This window comes from Mesoplodon bidens (genome assembly GCF_964165515.1).
Source record: "Mesoplodon bidens genome assembly, chromosome: 4".
In the NCBI taxonomy this organism is placed as follows: Eukaryota; Metazoa; Chordata; class Mammalia; order Artiodactyla; family Ziphiidae; genus Mesoplodon; species Mesoplodon bidens.
In genome coordinates this window covers 73,839,463-73,858,079 of record NC_138160.1, presented here as the reverse complement: position 1 = coordinate 73,858,079, position 18,617 = coordinate 73,839,463, and positions in this window count along the sequence as shown.

Here is an 18,617-nt window from a genome sequence, read left to right as displayed (position 1 = left end):
GTTGAGAACCTAGGAAAGTTCAAAAAGCACAATGAAAACCCATCATGGGTTCTAACTTCAAGGTCAGAAGGGGAATGAACTGCAACATGGTATTTGAAGAACAAAATAGTGGGGTTCCTGATGTTCCTGGATGACCTGCAAAACTTGAACCACAGTATCAACTACCTCTACAACACTGTACCTGGCATGGGAAGCATAGGTAGAAGGGAGGTCTGGGAACGTGGGAAATGCCCACCCTCCTGGTCCAACCTATCAACCCAGAAAGAGAGTACTTTTCAGAGTTAGAAGAATTGGTTTGTATTCTACCTGTAGTAAAGTGAGGTTCCTCCTGAGGAAAAAAAAAAAAAGGGTAGAAAAACAGAAGACAGACCAAGAGGCCCTGAAGGTGTCTTGAGGTCAAAACCCCTGCCACAACTGCTTTGTGCCAGAGCCCAGTGATATATTCAGGCTTAAACACTACACATCTTTAACCACCTGGCTTCTGCTGGGTCATCACCATGACTTTATATCATGATTTTGTAAATAAATATTTATCATTTTCATAATGAAACAGAAAAACAAAACACAAAATTTAACTAATTAAAGTCAATACTTTATTCTGATTTTCTTTAATTTTTACCGAATGTCTTTTTTCTGTTCCAGGATCTCATCCAGGGTACCATGTTACATTTAGTGGTCATGTTTTCTTAGGCTCCTCTTGGCTGTGACAGTTTCTCAGACTTTTCTTATTTTTGATGACCTTGGCAATTTTGAAAAGTACTGGCCAGGTATTTTGTAGAATGTTCTTCAACTGAAATTCATCTGATGACTTTCTCATGATTAGACTGGGGTTATGGGGAAGGCTTCAGACATAGTGACACTCTCATCACATCGTGTCCAAGGTACATCCTATCAAAATGACATCACTGTTGCTGCTGCCCTTGATCGCCTGACTGAGGTACTATTTGTCAGATTCTCCACTGCAAAGTTACTAGCCCCTGCCTCTGCCCCTTTCCATACTATACTCTTTGAAAGGATGTCACTATGTGCAGCCAACTACCCTTTTATTTTTTTAAGCTTTTATTGCTTTCCTTTAAATCAAACAAGTTCAACTTCCTTTCATCCATCCATCCACTTATTAAAAACTATATCAAGCATCAAAACATTTTCTAGATATAGTATTATAAATCTGTAATAACTTGTCTATGGAATCTAATTGAAAGATGCAGATACTTTCATATGTATCCTTGGAAGATATGTATCTTCCAGGGATACATATGGAAGTCTAATAGAATAAAATATAGGGTCATTATGAAGATATGTAGCCAAATGGTTGGTTAATTAGCAATTTCAGATTTTGCTCCTCGATTTCTTTGAAGTTATATGTGCATAAGCTCACTACTGCTTCTGTTAAAAAAACTCTTGAGCCACTTCAGGCAGTCACTTAACCTTGTGAGTCTACCTCCTCATCTGTAAAATGAAGTAATAAGTCTACTGACTTTATCTGGCTAATTTGACCTTGGATTTATTTACCAAGTCCACAAATTTTCTGATTTTGAATTCGCCTATTTTTTCTTTAATCTTTATCAATTTCTCTATCCTGACTGGTTTATTATAGTATTTTTTTAAGATTCATAAATTAAAAATTATTTTAGTTTTCATTACTCCTTAGCCTCTGCAGCTATGGTTTTGCTCCGAGAATAGCTGTGGCTGCATCTCATAGGTTTTGATAAGCCAAGTTTTTGCTGTTATGATATTCTAAACATTTTATTACTGCAGATATTAGTTCCTCGGTAAAACAAGGATTATTTAGAAGAGCTGGGTTTTCTCTTGTTTCCAAGCAGAAGGGAGGTTTTTTAAAATTTATTACCATTTTTACTTTTGTTTTAATAAAAAGTAGGCTTTTATTTAATTTTGTTCATAACATTCTGTTTTCTGTTAATCCTTTTCACTTATTAAGTTTGAAACAAAACTGAATAGTGTGAGCTAAACAATATATGGGGGGAAAAAAGCCTTTAGTTCTTTGGTCTCACCAAAATTTTGTTAAGGTAAAGTAAACAGCTTCTTTAAAGTAACTACACTGCCTAAATAAGTAATGTTCAGATGAATTAGGTAAAATGATAGAAAATCACCTATGGTCCAGATGAGTAATTCCTCTTTCCCATTTGTAAGGTATTACATGCCATGCAATCTGTTACAACTGCCAGGAGTCCTCTTCTAATTTAAACAAATTTAGATACCCAACCCCTTCAATTAACAATTTTCAAATTTTCCATAGGGCCTCAAGAACTGTTCAAAATTTTAATGTTAAAACAAAATTAATTTGAAACCAAAATGTCTGAACACCTTCTACTCTTCCTTCAACTTCCATAGTCCTCAGCAACTTTGAAACTTGTAAAACTTAAGACTGGATTACAAACATTTCCATCCCCAAAAGTTTGAAGCCAATGACCTTTCAATATTAATTTATTTCTCCATCTGTCTCACACACACTGTACTTGTGAGAAATAGATTTAATGTCACCTCAGTATGCTACCATGTTTTGTCGATATACTTGTATCTCTAAGGGAAATCACTGAGATTAAGCTTCCTACACTGTCCAATTACACAGACTGGTTTACAAATAAAAAGCATCATGACAAAGCCAAAAGTCCATTTTGATAAATCTCTACAACACTTTGTAGATTACAAAAGTATCCCTATCAAGCGGGTCAAAACTTCCAAATGCTAAAATACTCTTCACTGAACTCATTATATACTGTTAAGCACCCTCCGGAAGTGCCACTAACTCCAGAGTAAACTCATTTCAGGCTGGATTTTGACTAATGTTCTGATACATGTTATTAACGTTATAACACCTATCAAAGCATCATTTCAAAATTCTATGTCAAAGTTTGAAATTTTTCCAGTTCAGGGAAAGCCTAGGAGTTTATCATTAATAGATCGTTGAGATGGGTCTGAGCTGTATAAAACATTTTGAAAGATCTTCTCATTTTTCATTATAAATAACATATTTGTTAGGTTTGATTTAAACTCATCTTTACAGAAAAGTAAATGCCTAATAACTATATTGACTCTTTCTTGCTTTCATAAACATGCTTGGTAACTATATCTGTGCTTTTCTCAAAGCATTCTTTCTAACTCATCTAATTTTTTTCTTTTCTTACCTTAACTTTCCACTCTTTTGGGTCTTTCATGGCCATGATCCACTGCCTACACGTATTCCAAAATTAAATATTTCTCTTCTTTCTTCCTCTTAAAGGATATAGTGTTTGTTGTCTGAAATGTAGCCCAAACTCTATTTCAGCACTATGCTGGGCGTTGGGAGGATGACAGAGTTAGATTTGATTAAAATTTTCTTATAGCTATGATATAATGAAAATTATTAATTCCTTGGAATCCTTAGTATGTAATAAGTATGAACTAGTCCAAAACAACCATGGTGCAAATATGTCACCATGCCATTATTTCTCTAAATTAAATTAAATCCTACTCAAGGCTCCATGCACCATGCTAAAAGGAAATCCAGTTTTACCTCTTGGAGGCCCTTTACTTGCATGCTCCAAGAATTCGAGTGGATTATGCATTCCTAAAAAAGGTCTGGTGTCTCACAGACTCGAGTGCTCCAGCTGCCACTGAGCCTCAGAACCCTGTACCCTGTCAGAACCTGGTCCTCCTCCATCTGCCTGCACCTGCGGCCTCAGGCTGTGGCCCTCGTGCCACACTGCTCCCAGCTCCCAGCACGGGTCAGCACCACCTTTCAGAGGAGGGCCACTGCACGGACTGTACCACTTCTTCAGCCCACAGAGTCCCTAACCAGCTCCCTCCAGCAACAGAGTTTACTGTCAAGTCCTCTCAAGAGCTTAGTCTTTTCGTTCATGCAAGCAAGTTTGAAAGAGCTCAAAGGAAACCCATGTGCTGCACGTGGACCCTATTGCTGTACCGTGCCTGTATCTAACATTCATTCATCACTCAACAACATTCAAAAATTACTTATTGGGGCTTCCCTGGTGGCGTAGTGGTTGAGCGTCCGCCTGCCGATGCGGGGGATGCGGGTTCGTGCCCCGGCCCGGGAAGATCCCACATGCCGTGGAGCGGCTGGATCCGTGAGCCATGGCCGCTGAGCCTGCGCGTCCGGAGCCTGTGCTCCGCAACGGGAGAGGCCACAACAGTGAGAGGCCCGCGTATCGCAAAAAAAAAAAAAAAAAAAAAAAATTACTTATTGAGTCTCTACTATGTGCCAGGCATTGTCTAAGGCCTGAGCACACAGCAGTTAACGTGACCAAAATCAGGACATTAAAATAGAATTTCATCTTGAGTTTCTTCCTAGGTAAAGGAAAGGTAAATCTTCTTTAGATCAGTTTTTGCCTCCCAACTATGCACTCCACATGGATGTGTAAACAGTTATTGGAAAATGGATTGTACATCTTAGTAAATTCAAAATTAAACTAAGGTTTATTCTTCTTTGCTTTTGTTACTGCATCAGAATGCCTATTAATACTAACTGCCCACATTTAAAATTTTATATTTCAAACAATTTAGGGATTTTACTTCCCTTCCCTCAAAATTTCCTCTCTTCCTCCATCACCAATGACTGTCTCCCAAAATGGAACACCCATACTGCTAAGAATAATCCACCACCTATGCTTCTGACCCTATTCATTCATGCTTCCTTAAGACTTTACCCCTATTAGTCTCTCTACCTCTTCTCTACCTTTTCTCTTCTCCCTCTTCTTCCTTCTCTCCAGCCCTCCCTGTGCCCCAGACGCAGTCAAACAATACCCAGTCCTCAACCTTGCTTCCTCTTCAAGCTTCTACCTCAACTCTATCCTTCCCTTCAATATCACATTTAAACTTTCCTTCTTAGCAATCTCAACTTTTCCTAACCCCTATAAAAGACTCCCAAGTCCAACTCTTAAATTCTCATGTAAGCTCCAACCAATATTCCCCAATATACTATGCAATGCTATGCCCACATTTTGATCAGACTAAAGAAACCTGTTGTGAATTATGTTTAGGAAAAGTTGTATACATACTATACATACCTTCCTAAATATTCAAAATACTTAAAGCAAACAACAAGCACCAAGATGACCTAAACACAGCAGACTTAACTTTATTTAACCCATCATCTCCCAAGCCTATAATGACCATAGAACAATTCACCCCTACTGGTATCTATGTACATCCTGAAGAACTAGACTCATATTTTCAACTACCTAGACACTTCCATCTAGCTACTCTTAGCACACTAACTTAGAGTAACTACTCAATAACTGTGCATTACTGTTATTAATTCACCCATATAATACTAACAAAACTATAGCTTCTATAAGGATGTATCAAAAAGTAGTAATTCCACCAGGTTGAAATTATTTTTAGCAACTAAGACAGGAATTCACTTTAAATGTCTCTGATTAGTTGACTTCTTAAATCATTTACAGTTCCCTAATGGCTAGTTAAGTAATGAGCCATCAGCAGTTATACCTTTCCTTTAGCAGATCTCTAGTTACTTTTGCCCTTTATATTGGTTTGCTTAACCTCTCTGCAATTTAGAGTAAACGATTTAAACTATTTTGTCATTAATACAGTAACACCAGTTGATAATTCTTGTGCAAAGACCTATTTTTTAAGAAGTACTGCATGAGAGCACTATGAAGTCCTTAAACATTTTTTATAAAAATATTTATAGGCATGAGAAAACGTTCAAGGTTAAAAAGTAGGATGAATACAATATTACACTGTGAGAGCATTTTTATTTTTAAATGTCCATGTTCACAAATAGTAGTTAGATGAATATATAACATGGCTGGTATGAGTCTACTATCATAGAAAGTTGGAACTGAAATGCATTATTCCACTTTAAAATTGGATGAGGGCACTTGCAACAGGTTACAGATAGCTGCCAATTCTTTGCCACTTCTCCTTTGACGGTGGAATCTAATTCCTCTTTTCTTGAATCTTGCCAATAAAATGTAGCATAAATGTGACATTCTGGATCTTCTGAGGTTAGGTCATAAAAAGTTTTGACGCTTCTGCCCAGTCCTCTTGGAATGCTTGCCCCAGCAGAAGTCAACCACAATTTAGGACATGTGCCTCCCTTGAGACTGCCATGGTTTGAGGAAGCCCAAGCTAGGCACATGGAAAGGCTGCAAGGATAGAGAGATACCTAGACAGCTTCTAGTTGTCCAGACATGACCTCACAAGTCAGACCAGATATGTGAGTAATTAAGTGTCACATGACTCATCCTCAGCCACTATCTGGCTTTAATTCTGTGATGAATCCCAAGCAAGATGACCCCTCAGCCCTTCAAACCCCAGAGCTGTGAGAGATAATCATAAATTAATTTCAGCCACTAAATTTTGGGATGGTTCATTTATGCAGCAATAGACAACTTGAATATCTCTGTTCATGATCCTGCCATTTTAATATATGTTAATTCCCCAAATCAAATATAATGTGTCACTTTAGTTCTTATTACATAATTATTTAAAAGAATGAAGAACATCATATGATGAAATATTACAGTCTATTTTAACTGAATTTTATGCTACAGTATGTAAACCTAAAACATAATACTTTATGTAAAAAGTAAATACTAAACATACACACACATTTATGTATACAAGTGAGTATCCACATAGAAAAGTACTGAAAGGACAGTGGTCGGCTTCAGGTAAAAAAAATTTGAAGTGATTTTGCTGTTTCTTTGTGCTTTTCTACATTTTCCATAGTTACCGCATTTGAATATGTTTTACTTTGGACATTTCTGATCCTGTTTTTTATTTTGGGGGGCTTTTTTTTAAATAAATTTATTTACTTATTTATTTGCTTATTTATTTATTTTTGGCTGCGTTGGGTCTTCGTTGCTGCGTGGGCTTTCTCTAGTTGCGGCAATCGGGGGCTACTATTCACTGTGGTGTGCAGGATTCTCAATGCGGTGGCTTCTCTTATTGCAAAGCACGGGCTCTTGGCACATGGGCTTTGGTAGCTACGGCACAAAAGCTCAGTAGTTGTGGCTCATGGGCTCTAGAGTGCAGGTCAGTGGTTGTGGAACTCAGGCTTAGTTGCTCCACGGCATGTGGGATCTTCCCGGACCAGGGCTCGAACCCGTGTCCCGTGCATTGGCAGGCAGATTCTTAACCACTGCACCACCAGGGAAGTCCCTGATCCTGTTTTTGAAAAGCAAAATATAGATCTCTGAAACTAAACCCGAAAACTAAGATCATTTAATAACCCCATCCTAACACTTGAATTGTAGATATAAATCCCCAGGGCTTGATTATAATCCAAGAATTACAACCTTAGAATTCTGTGAATGTATTCTCAACCCATTATCAAAATACGGAACTTCTAGATATGTTTAGTACCCAAGTGTGTTTATAAAACAAAAAAGGCAGAAACATCATTTAATCAAAATAAGAATACAAACAAATCTTTCATCATCTTGTACCTTTCCCGTTTTCTTCCTTATGCTCCATTCTCCATTTTCTTCTTTCAGCTGCAATACATGACTTGAGAAGAGAACACAGTTCCCCCCACACACGTGTATTTCACATCCATGAAATCCTTTATACCTGAAACTTACCTTTGAAGAAAATTCACAAGTGAAAGGAAGCCTTTAATAGAATTCACTGTGTTTATCAACTACAACATCTTTCATCTCTTGACTTTGCCTTAGGAGATCTGGTGTCACGAACTGAAATACAGGGAGTCTTTTTCTCATAATGCGATGATTCCCTCAGACTTGCTCCTTTTTTATTTTGCCTTTGATCGATGTGTCCAGGGTACAGAATACTCTGAAGTTATACTACCCACTCGGCCCTCACTTTCTAGCATGGTAATTGTCCCTTCCTTCCATCATAAAATTTATCAGATTAATTGGCTTTTTTAAAAAGATGTATCACTTTTCTGTCTGAATTTTTTTTTTACAACTCATGAAAGACAATACTTTTTTTGTTAATTCTTATTCTTTCAACTTTAAATTTTAACTTCATCCTAGTTTAAATCCCGAGTCCTATTTACACTTACAAAATCCACTGAGAAGGTTGAGGTTGTGAGAAGGTAGTTAGATGAAGAGTGAAGGGTTTACAAAAATTGGCTTACTTGAATTTCTCTTCTAACTTGGACTTGCTTTCCCATTATCAGAGCATAACCCCTCCCACTCTAAATATCTCCCATTTCCCTAAGTTCAGCAACCTCCTATAACTCTTTAAATACGCTCTTGTGGTTTAGGATATACTAGAAAGCTAGCAATACAAAATGTGACTGAAAGAGCAGGTGGTCACTTCCTTCTTCTTGAGTCACTTTCTCATGCGGCTTCCTGACACCACATACGTCTGGTTTTCCTTCTCACTCACTAGGTACCCTTCAGCCTCCTTTGCTGGATCCCTATTGTTTTCCTGATGTCTGGGTGACAGAATATTCCAGTTCCCAGGCCCAGACCTCTTCTCCGTCTACACTCACTCTCACTGTGATCTCATTCACCTCACTGCTTTAAACATAAGTCTTCCAAATTTACATCTCCAGCCAAACTTCGCCCTAAATTTGGGGCGAAGATGTCAATCAGACTATTTGACACCTCAAGGTGTAGGTAATCTTTTACTCTAATTTTAATTTTCAAAATATATAACTCATTTCTATGAATACAAGCTCAAACCTATAGTATAACAAGGTATATTCAAAGAATTCTCACCTCCGTCCACCTATTCCTTTCCTCCCCCTACAGGAAACCATTTTTACTAGCCCTGGAATTATGTTGCTAATGTTTCTTTGGCAAACATAACTATATAGAGACAAACAAACTAAAACAAAATAAGGTAACTGTATATCAAGTGGTGACATAATCACACAGACAAAATAATTATCTCTAGTGTGTTTAGAACATAGTATTTCGACTGTCTGCCCTAAGTAGAATAAATTCTAAGGACAAATACACCTGCAAAGAAAGCTTATACTTCATTCAGTATTCTTATTGTCAGTGGTAACATCAGTATTATTTTCTTTAAATTAAATTTTTATATTGTAGAATATACATTTCAGGACCATATTTTATACATTGTAGAATATATTTTGAAACTATATATGTTGTAGAATAGAACAAATAATAAGTAACTACGTAAGAAAAGAAAGAAACAACAATAAAACCAAAGAAATTATGCCAAGTCTATATAAGGTGAAACTTAAGTTGGAAATAGCAGTATCACTTCATGAGTTTTCTTGGTAAAAATAGATATTTCCTGACTATTGAGCATTAAAAAGGCTTAGAAGTAATGACAAACCCAAAACAATAAGCATCACTAGTGCCCAGATTTTTGTCTCTAAACACCATCCCCCCAGCCAAAAGGAACCAGGGCTCTTTAGAGGAATAACTGATGTCTGGGGAGGGAAATACGCAAAATGAACCTGAATATCTCATACCAGCAAGGAAGCTACTGAAGATTAATGAGGTCATGCCAATGGGACACAAGAGGAACATGAAAGGATTCCCACTGATCAAAGATTAAAATTTTGTGCCTCTAAAAGGGTAATGACTACAATTGTTTGAAACACATTGAATATATAAATCCTTATGTTCAAAAGGATACTAAAATCAATCTATCCGTCTGTCTGTCTCATTAGTCACCAATGAAAGCAACTAGGGCATCAACTCCTTACTCTGAAATTAACATTTAAAGAAGAAGAATTAAATATTTATCCTGTCTATCCTGGGTAAATTCCTTTTCAGAGTAACCAAATAGCCTAGTTAAGGAAAAAGTTTTTCCTTAAAGAATTCCAGGTAATATGGCAAGAATGAGAGTTAGAAAAGCACCTGTTTGCAACTCCTAAAAAAATAACTAAAGAAATGATCATTCATGGATGAAACAATTAGATAAAAATCAAAAAATAAATTAAAGACTCGAATATAAGACCTGAAACCATAAAACTAAAAGAAAACATAGGGGATAAGCTCCCTGACATTGGTTTTGGCAATGATTTTTTTCGATTTGACATTAAAAGCAAATCCAACAAAAGCAAAAATAAGCAAGTAGGACCATATTAAACTAAAAAGCTTCTGCTTAGCAAAGGAAACCATCAAAAAAAATGAAAAGGCAACCTGTGGAATGGAAGAAAATATTTGCAAATTATGTATCTGATAAGGAGTTAATATCCAAAATATATAAAGAACTCATAAGACTCAATACCAAAAAAAAAAAAAAATCTGATTAAAAAAATGGGCAAAGGAACCAAATAGACATTTCCCAAAGAAGACATAAAAATGACCAACAGGTACGTGAAACGATGCTCAACGTCATTAATCATCAGGGAAATGAAAACCAAAACCACAATGAAATATCACATACTGTTAGAATGGCTATAATCAAAAAAGACAAGGCATGTGTTGAGAAGGATGTGCACTGTTGGAGGGAATGTAAATTGGTGCAGCCACTGTAGAAAACATTAAAAAGTTTCCTCAAAAAGATTAATAGAACCACCATATGATCCAGCAATTCCGCCTCTGGGTATATATCTGAAGGAAAAAAATTAACTATATCATAGAGATATCTGCACCCCCATGTTCACTGCAGCATTATTTACAATAGCCAAAACATGGAAATAACCTAAGTGTCCATCAATGAATGAATGGATAAAGAAAATGTTTATATATATTTATATATATATATATATATATATATATATATATAGTGGAATATTATTCAGCCATAAAAAAGAAGGAAATCCTTCCATTTTGACAACATGGATGGACCATGAGGACTTTACCCTAAGTGAAATAAGTCATACCTAGAAAGATAAATACTGCACAGTCTTACTTACATGTGGAATCTTAAAAAAAAAAACTCAGAAACAAAACACATCAGTGTTTGCCAGAGCGGGGTAGGGGTGGAAATGGGTGAAGGTGTTCAAAAAGTATAAACTCCCAGTTATAAAATAAGTCCTGGGGATGTAATACACAGCATGGTGACTACAGTTGACAATATATTCAAAACTTGCTAAGAGAGTAGATCTTAAAAGTTCTCATCATAAGAAAAAATATTTGTAACTATGTGAGCTGATGGATGTTATCTCAACTACTGTGGTGATCATTTCACAATATATACATATATCAAATCAGTTTGCTGTACACCTTAAACTAATACAATGTTATATGTCAAATATAAAAACTGCTGGGGGTGGGGGGGGTGGTTAATGGGAAACTTGTGAATGGAGGGATTGGGCTTTTACCACCCAAACCCACTGCTGACTCCTAGTGTCGCTGAAGAGAGAGAACTAGACATGACCATATAAATATCATATAAAGTTCAGAGCACCACTTAAGTTGCCCAAAGTACAGAACCTGTATCCCATGGAGGCTTGAAAGCTAACTCCAAGTTTACCAGGAAAGAAAAAAAACAGGGAATAAAGAAACATTAAGTATTCCAAAAAGAAAGAAACAATCAAATCCAGAACATGGACATTCTAGGGGACAAATTACAAAGTTTCTTCAACACATCAAAGGTATGGGGGAAAGGGGAGATTCAAGGGGACTTCAAGAGGCTGTCAGATAGAAAATCTAAGAATTATTTACATACTAAATAGAAGAATCAAACTCTAAAAAGACATTTTGAGACAATCAAGGAAATCTGAATATGAACTCATTACTGAATGAGATTATGGAATTATTGTTAACTTCGTTAGGTAAGATAATAGCATTGTGGTTATGTTAAGAAGATAACCACGTTTTACAGCTTCCTTCTGTGATATGTTGAGATACATGAAACAAGTATGGCAAAATCTTAAAAACTGCCAATTCTGGACGGTGGGTGTAAAGAGGTCCATTTTACTATTCTCTTTATGTATGTGTATGTTTGAAAGCTTTCATAATAATACATATTTACTGGCAAACCCACATAACAATTCAAAGCTCTAATTAATTTAACACTAACTCTTCTTTTACCCCAACTAGGGCCTGCCTGCAAGCGGTCCTCTTAGGCAAGATCTCTTTAAAATGACCTCAGGCTAACATCCCTACTGTAAGTGTCATGGCTAGCCCTTAAGGCTTACTTCCCTTTGCCCTGTTGTGGGAGGTGATGCATTCAGGCCACACACGTCCCTCCATTGTGCTAAGCCCTCTCAGAAATTATTCAGGAACTTTTTTGCCATGGTCCTCATCCACAAATCAAACTCTCCAAAGGGAGCTGAAGTTCTCCTCACCACATTTAAGATAAGGCACAGATACACCCAGGAAAGGGGACAGTCACAGCACTTCCACAGTTCTTAAAATATAAATTCTCCTCAGAAAATCTTCTCTCAGACTTCACTCTTTTGAATTTTTTATATACTTTATACAAGGAAATTTTTTAATTATGCAATAAGTTTGTTATCTTCTTTGAAATTCTGAGTCTCAATACTTTCTCACAACTTGCTTTGACATTTAATATGCATATTTTTTGGTGCCTCAGTTGAAAAATTCCAGTCTAAAAAAATGCATGAATATACTGCCATCAGGAGATCAAAGTGGCTTTTTCCCCTTTTAAATAACCCACAAAACATACCTTCTGCCAAACTGCCATCACTTCAACAAAGTACTCCATGATAGCTACTTTTCTTATTATTTTTTGAGTAACAACAGCAGTGTGGTAGTTTTCAAATATGGCCCCACAACTTTTTGACACTTCTCCATTGAGAAATGGGCTTATATGTCCCCTCTTCTTAAACCTAAACTCTGTGGCCACTTGCCCACAGAATTCAGTGGAAGTGAATACTGTACTAGCTTCCAGGCTCAAACCTTACAACACTGACAGCTTCCACTTCCTGTCCCTTAAATACTGCTTGCTCAAGGAACTTATCACCATGCTATGAGGAAGTACAAGTATCCTCATACTGCAGTCCACATGGAGAGGAACCGACAGCCAGCATCAACTCGCCAGCCACTGGGAGTGAGACACCTTGGGAGAGGACCCTCCAGCTCCAGGTAAGCTGCCCCAGAAAATACTGTGTGGAGCAGGACAAGCTGTGCCTACCAAGCCCTACACAAGTTGCAGATTCATGAGCAAAATAAGTGTTTATTTTAATCCATTAAGTTTTAGAGTGGTTGGTTGTAACTGAAGCATACATAACCAAGGGCTCCTCTGCAAGTAAGAGTACAAAATTAAATACAAAATTGTTAGGGGTTGTTATCTCTCTTTGCATTCTCTGGTTTTCAACCTTTTTATGTCCTTACGTTTAATGTGTGTCTCTTGTAAACAACATATAATTGATTTCTATATTTTTTGGTCATTTCTGATAATCTCTGTGTTCTTATGGAAGAGTTCAATTTATATTCATTTATTACAATTAGTCTTATATTTAGATTTTTTTCTGTCATATTATTTCGTGGTTTTTTTGCCCTGCTCTTACACAGTTTTATTTTTTCTTCTCTTTCTTCCCTTCGCTGTGCTTGCACATGTTTGTTCTTTGAGAGATTTCATTTTTATCCTATAAACTATTAAAGGTTTAAAGTTAATATCTTCGGACCAGAGGGCAGACAGCAGAAGCAAGCAGAACTACAAACCTGCAGCCTGTGGAACAAAAACCACATTCACAGAAAGACAGAGAAGATGAAAAGGCAGAGGGCTATGTACCATATGAAGGAACAAGATAAAACCCCAGAAAAACAACTAAATGAAGTGGATACAGGCAACGTTCCAGAAAAAGAATTCAGAATAATGATAGTGAAAATGACCCAGGACCTCGGAAAAAGAATGAAGCCAAAGATCAAGAAGATGCAAGAAATGTTTAACAAACACCTAGAAGAATTAAAGAACAAACAGAGATGAACAATACAATAACTGAAATGAAAACTACACTAGAAGGAATCAATAGCAGAATAACTGAGGCAGAAGAACGGATAAGTGACCTGGAAGACAGAATGGTGGAATTCACTGCTGCAGGACAAAAAAAAACTGAAAAGAAATCAAGACAGCCTAAGAGACCTCTGGGACAACATTGAATGCAACAACATTCGCATTATAGGGGTCCCAGAAGGAGAAGAGAGAGAGAAAGGACCCAAGAAAATATCTGAAGAGATTATAGTCGAAAACTTCCCTAACATGGGAAAGGAAATAGCCACCCAAGTCCAGGAAGCACAGAGAGTCCCATACAGGATAAACCCAAGGAGAAACATGCCGAGACACACAGTAATCAAATTGGCAAAAATTAAAGACAAAGAAAAATTATTGAAAGCAGCAATAGAAAAATGATAAATAACGTACAAGAGAAGTCCCATAAGGTTAACAGTTGATTTCTCAGCAGAAACTCTACAAGCCAGAAGGGAGAGGCATGACATACTTAAAGTGATGAAAGGGAAGAACCTACAACCAAGATTACTCTAACTGGCAAAGAACTCATTCAGATTCAATGGAGAAATCAAAAGCTTTACAGGCAAGCAAAAGCTAAGAGAATTCAGCACCACCAAACCAGCTCTACAACAAATGCTAAAGGAACTTCTCTAAGTGGGAAACACAAGAGAAGAAAATGACCTACAAAAACAAACCAAAAACAATTAAGAAAATGGTCATAGGAACATACATATCGATAACTACCTTAAACGTGAATGGATTAAATGCTCCAACCAAAACACACAGACTTGCTGAATGGATACAAAAACAAGACCCATCTGTATGCTGTCTACAAGAGACCCACTTCAGACTTAGGGACACATTCAGACTGAATGTGAGGAGATGGAAAAAGATATCCCATGCAAATGGAAATCAGAAGAAAGCTGGAGTAGCAATACTATTATCAGATAAAATAGACTTTAAAATAAAGAATGTTACAAGAAACAAGAAAGGACACTACATAATGACCAACGGATCAAACCAAGAAGAAGATATAACAATTATAAATATATATGCACCCAACATAGGAGCACCTCAATACATAAGGCAACTGCTAACAGCTGTAAAAGAGGAAATCAACAGCAACACAATAATAGTGGGGGACTTTTAACACCTCACTTACACCAATGGACAGATCATCCAAAATGAAAATAAATAAGGAAACAGAAGCTCTAAATGACACAATACACCAGATAGATTTAACTGATATTTATAGGACATTCCATCCAAAACCAGCAGATTACACTTTCTTCTCAAGTGCGCACGGAACATTCTCCAAGATAGATCAAATCTTGGGTCACAAATAAAACCTCAGTAAATTTAAGAAAATTGAAATCATATCGAGCATCTTTTCTGACCACAACGCTATGAGATTAGAAATGAATTACAGGGAAAAAAAGATAAAAAACACAAACACATGGAGGCTAAACAATACACTACTAAATAACCAAGAGATCACTGAAGAAATCAAAGAAGAAATCAAAACATACCTAGAAACAAATGACAATGAAAACACGACAATCCAAAACCTATAGGATGCAGCAAAAGCAGTTCTAAGAGGGAAGTTTATAGCTATACGAGCCTACCTCAAGAAATAAGAAAAAACTCAAATAAATAATCTAACCTTACACCTAAAGGAACTAGAGAAAGAAGAACAAACAAAACCCAAAGTTAGCAGAAGGAAAGAAATCAATAAGATCAGAGCAGGGCTTCCCTGGTGGCGCAGTGGTTGAGAGTCCGCCTGCCGATGCAGGGGACACGGGTTCGTGCCCCGGTCTGGGAGGATCCCACATGCTGCAGAGCGGCTGGGCCCGTGAGCCATGGCCGCTGAGCCTGTGCGTCCGGAGCCTGTGCTCCGCAATGGGAGCGGCCACAACAGTGAGAGGCCCGCGTACCGCAAAAAAAAAAAATAAAAAAATAAGATCAGAGCAGAAATAAATGAAATAGAAACAAAGAAAACAATAGCAAAGATCAATAAAACTAAAAGCTGGCTCTTTGAGAAGATAAACAAAATTGATAAGCCATTAGCCAGACTCATCAAGAAAACGAGAGAGAGGACTCAAATCAATAAAATTAGAAATGAAAAAGGAGAAGTTACAACAGACACCGCAGAAATACAAGGCATTCTAAGAGACTACTACAAGCAACTCTATGCCAATAAAATGGACAACCCGGAAGAAATGGACAAATTCTTAGAAAGGTATAACCTTCCAAGACTGAACCAGGAAGAAACAGAAAATATGAACAGACCAATCACAAGTAATGAAATTGAAACTGTGATTAAAAAGCTTCCAACAAACAAAAGTCCAGGACCAGATAGCTTCACAGGTGAATTCTATCAAACATTTAGAGAAGAGCTAACACCCATCCTTCTCAAACTCTTCCAAAAAATTGTGGAGGAAGGAACACTCCCAAACTCATTTTATGAAGCCACCATCACCCTGATACCAAAACCAGACAAAGATACTTCAAAAAAAGACAATTACAGACCAATATCACTGATGAATACAGATGCAAAAATCCTCAAAAAAGTACTAGCAAACAGAATCTAACAACACATTAAAAGGATCATACACCATGATCAAGTGGGATTTATCCCAGGGATGCAAGGATTCTTCAATATACGCAAATCAATCAATGTTATACACCATATTAACAAATTGAAGAATAAAAACCATATGATCATCTCAACAGATGCAGAAAAAGCTTCTGACAAAATTCAACACCCAATTATGATAAAAACTCTCCAGAAAGTGGGCATAGAAGGAACCTACCTCAACATAATAAAGGCCATATACCACAAACCCACAGCAAACATCATTCTCAATGGTGGAAAACTGAAAGCATTTCCTCTAAAATCAGGAACAAGGGAAGGATGTCCACTCTCACCACTATTATTCAACGCAGTTTGGAAGTCCTAGCCTCAGCAATCAGAGAAGAAAAAGAAATAAAAGGAATACAAATTGGAAAAGAAGAAGTAAAACTGTCACTCTTTGCAGATGACATGATACTATACATAGAGAACCCTAAAGATGCCACCAGAAAACTACTAGAGCTAATCAATGAATTTGGTAAAGTTGCAGGATACAAAATTAATGCACAGAAATCTCTTGCATTCCTATGCACTAATGATGAAAAGTCTGAAAGAGAAATTAAGGAAACACTCCCATTTACCACTGCAACAAAGAGAATAAAATACCTAGGAATAAACCTACCTAGGGAGACAAAAGACCTGTATGCAGAAAACTATAAGACACTGATGAGGACTTCACTGGTGGCGTAGTGTTTAGGCATCTGCCTGCCAATGCAGGGGAGACAGGTTCAAGCCCTGGTCCAGGAAGATTCCACATGCCATGGAGCAACTAAGCCCACGCGCCACAACTACTGAGCCTGAGCTCTAGAGCCCGCAAGCCACAACTACTGAAGCCCACGCACCACAACTACTGAATCCCACCCGCCTACAGCCTGTGCTCCACAACAAGAGAAGCCACCGCAATGAGAAGCCCGTGCACCGCAACGAAGAGTAGCCCCCACTCGCTGCAACTAGAGAAACCCGCGCGCAGCAACGAAAACCCAACAGAGCCAAAAATAATAAAATAAATTAATTTTTTAAAAAAAGAAAAGACACTGATGAAAGAAATTAAAGATGATACCAGCAGATGCAGAGATATACCATGTTCTTGGATTGGAAGAATCAATACTGTGAAAATGACTATACTACCCAAAGCAATCTACAGATTCAATGCAATCCTTATCAAATTACCAATGGCATTTTTTACAGCACTAGAGCAAAAAATCTTAAAATTTGTATGGAGACACAAAAGACCCCGAATAGCCAAAGCAGTCTTGAGGGGAAAAAAACAGAGTGGGAGGAATCAGACTCCCTGATTTCAGGCTATACTACAAAGCTACAGTAATCAAGACAATATGGTACTGGCACAAAAACAGAAACATAGATAAATGGAACAAGATAGAAAGCCCAGAGATAAACCCACACACCTATGGTCAACTAATCTATGACAAAGGAGCCAAGTATATACAATGGAGAAAACACAGTCTCTTCAATAAGTGGTGCTGGGAAAACTGGACAGCTACATGTAAAAGAATGAAATTAGAACACTCCCTATCACCATACACAAAAATAAACTCAAAATGGATTCGAGACCTAAATGTAAGACCGGACACTATAAAACTCTTAGAGGAAAACATAGGAAGAACACTCTTTGACATAAATCACAGCAAGATCTTTTTTGATCCACCTCCTAGAGTAATGGAAATAAAAAGACAAATAAACAAACGGGACCTAATGAAACTTAAAAGCTTTTGCACAGCAAAGGAAACCATAAACAAGACGAAAAGACAACCCTCAGAATGGGAGAAAATGTTTGCAAACGAATCAATGGACAAAGGATTAATCTCCAAAATATATAAACAGCTCATGCAGCTCAATATTAAAAGAATAAACAACCCAATCCAAAAATGGGCAGAAGACCTAAATAGACATTTCTCCAAAAAAGACATACAGATGGCCAAGAAGCACATGAAAAGCTGCTCAACATCACTGTTAAAGAAATGCAAATCAAAACTACAGTGAGGTATCACCTCACACCAGTTAGAATGGGCACTATCAGAAAATCTACAACCAACAAATGTTGGAGAGGGTGTGGAGAAAAGGGAACCCTCTTGCACTGTTTGTGGGAATGTAAACTGGTACAGCCACTATGGAGAACAGTATACAGGTTCCTTAAAAAACTAAAAATAGAATTACCATATGATCCAGC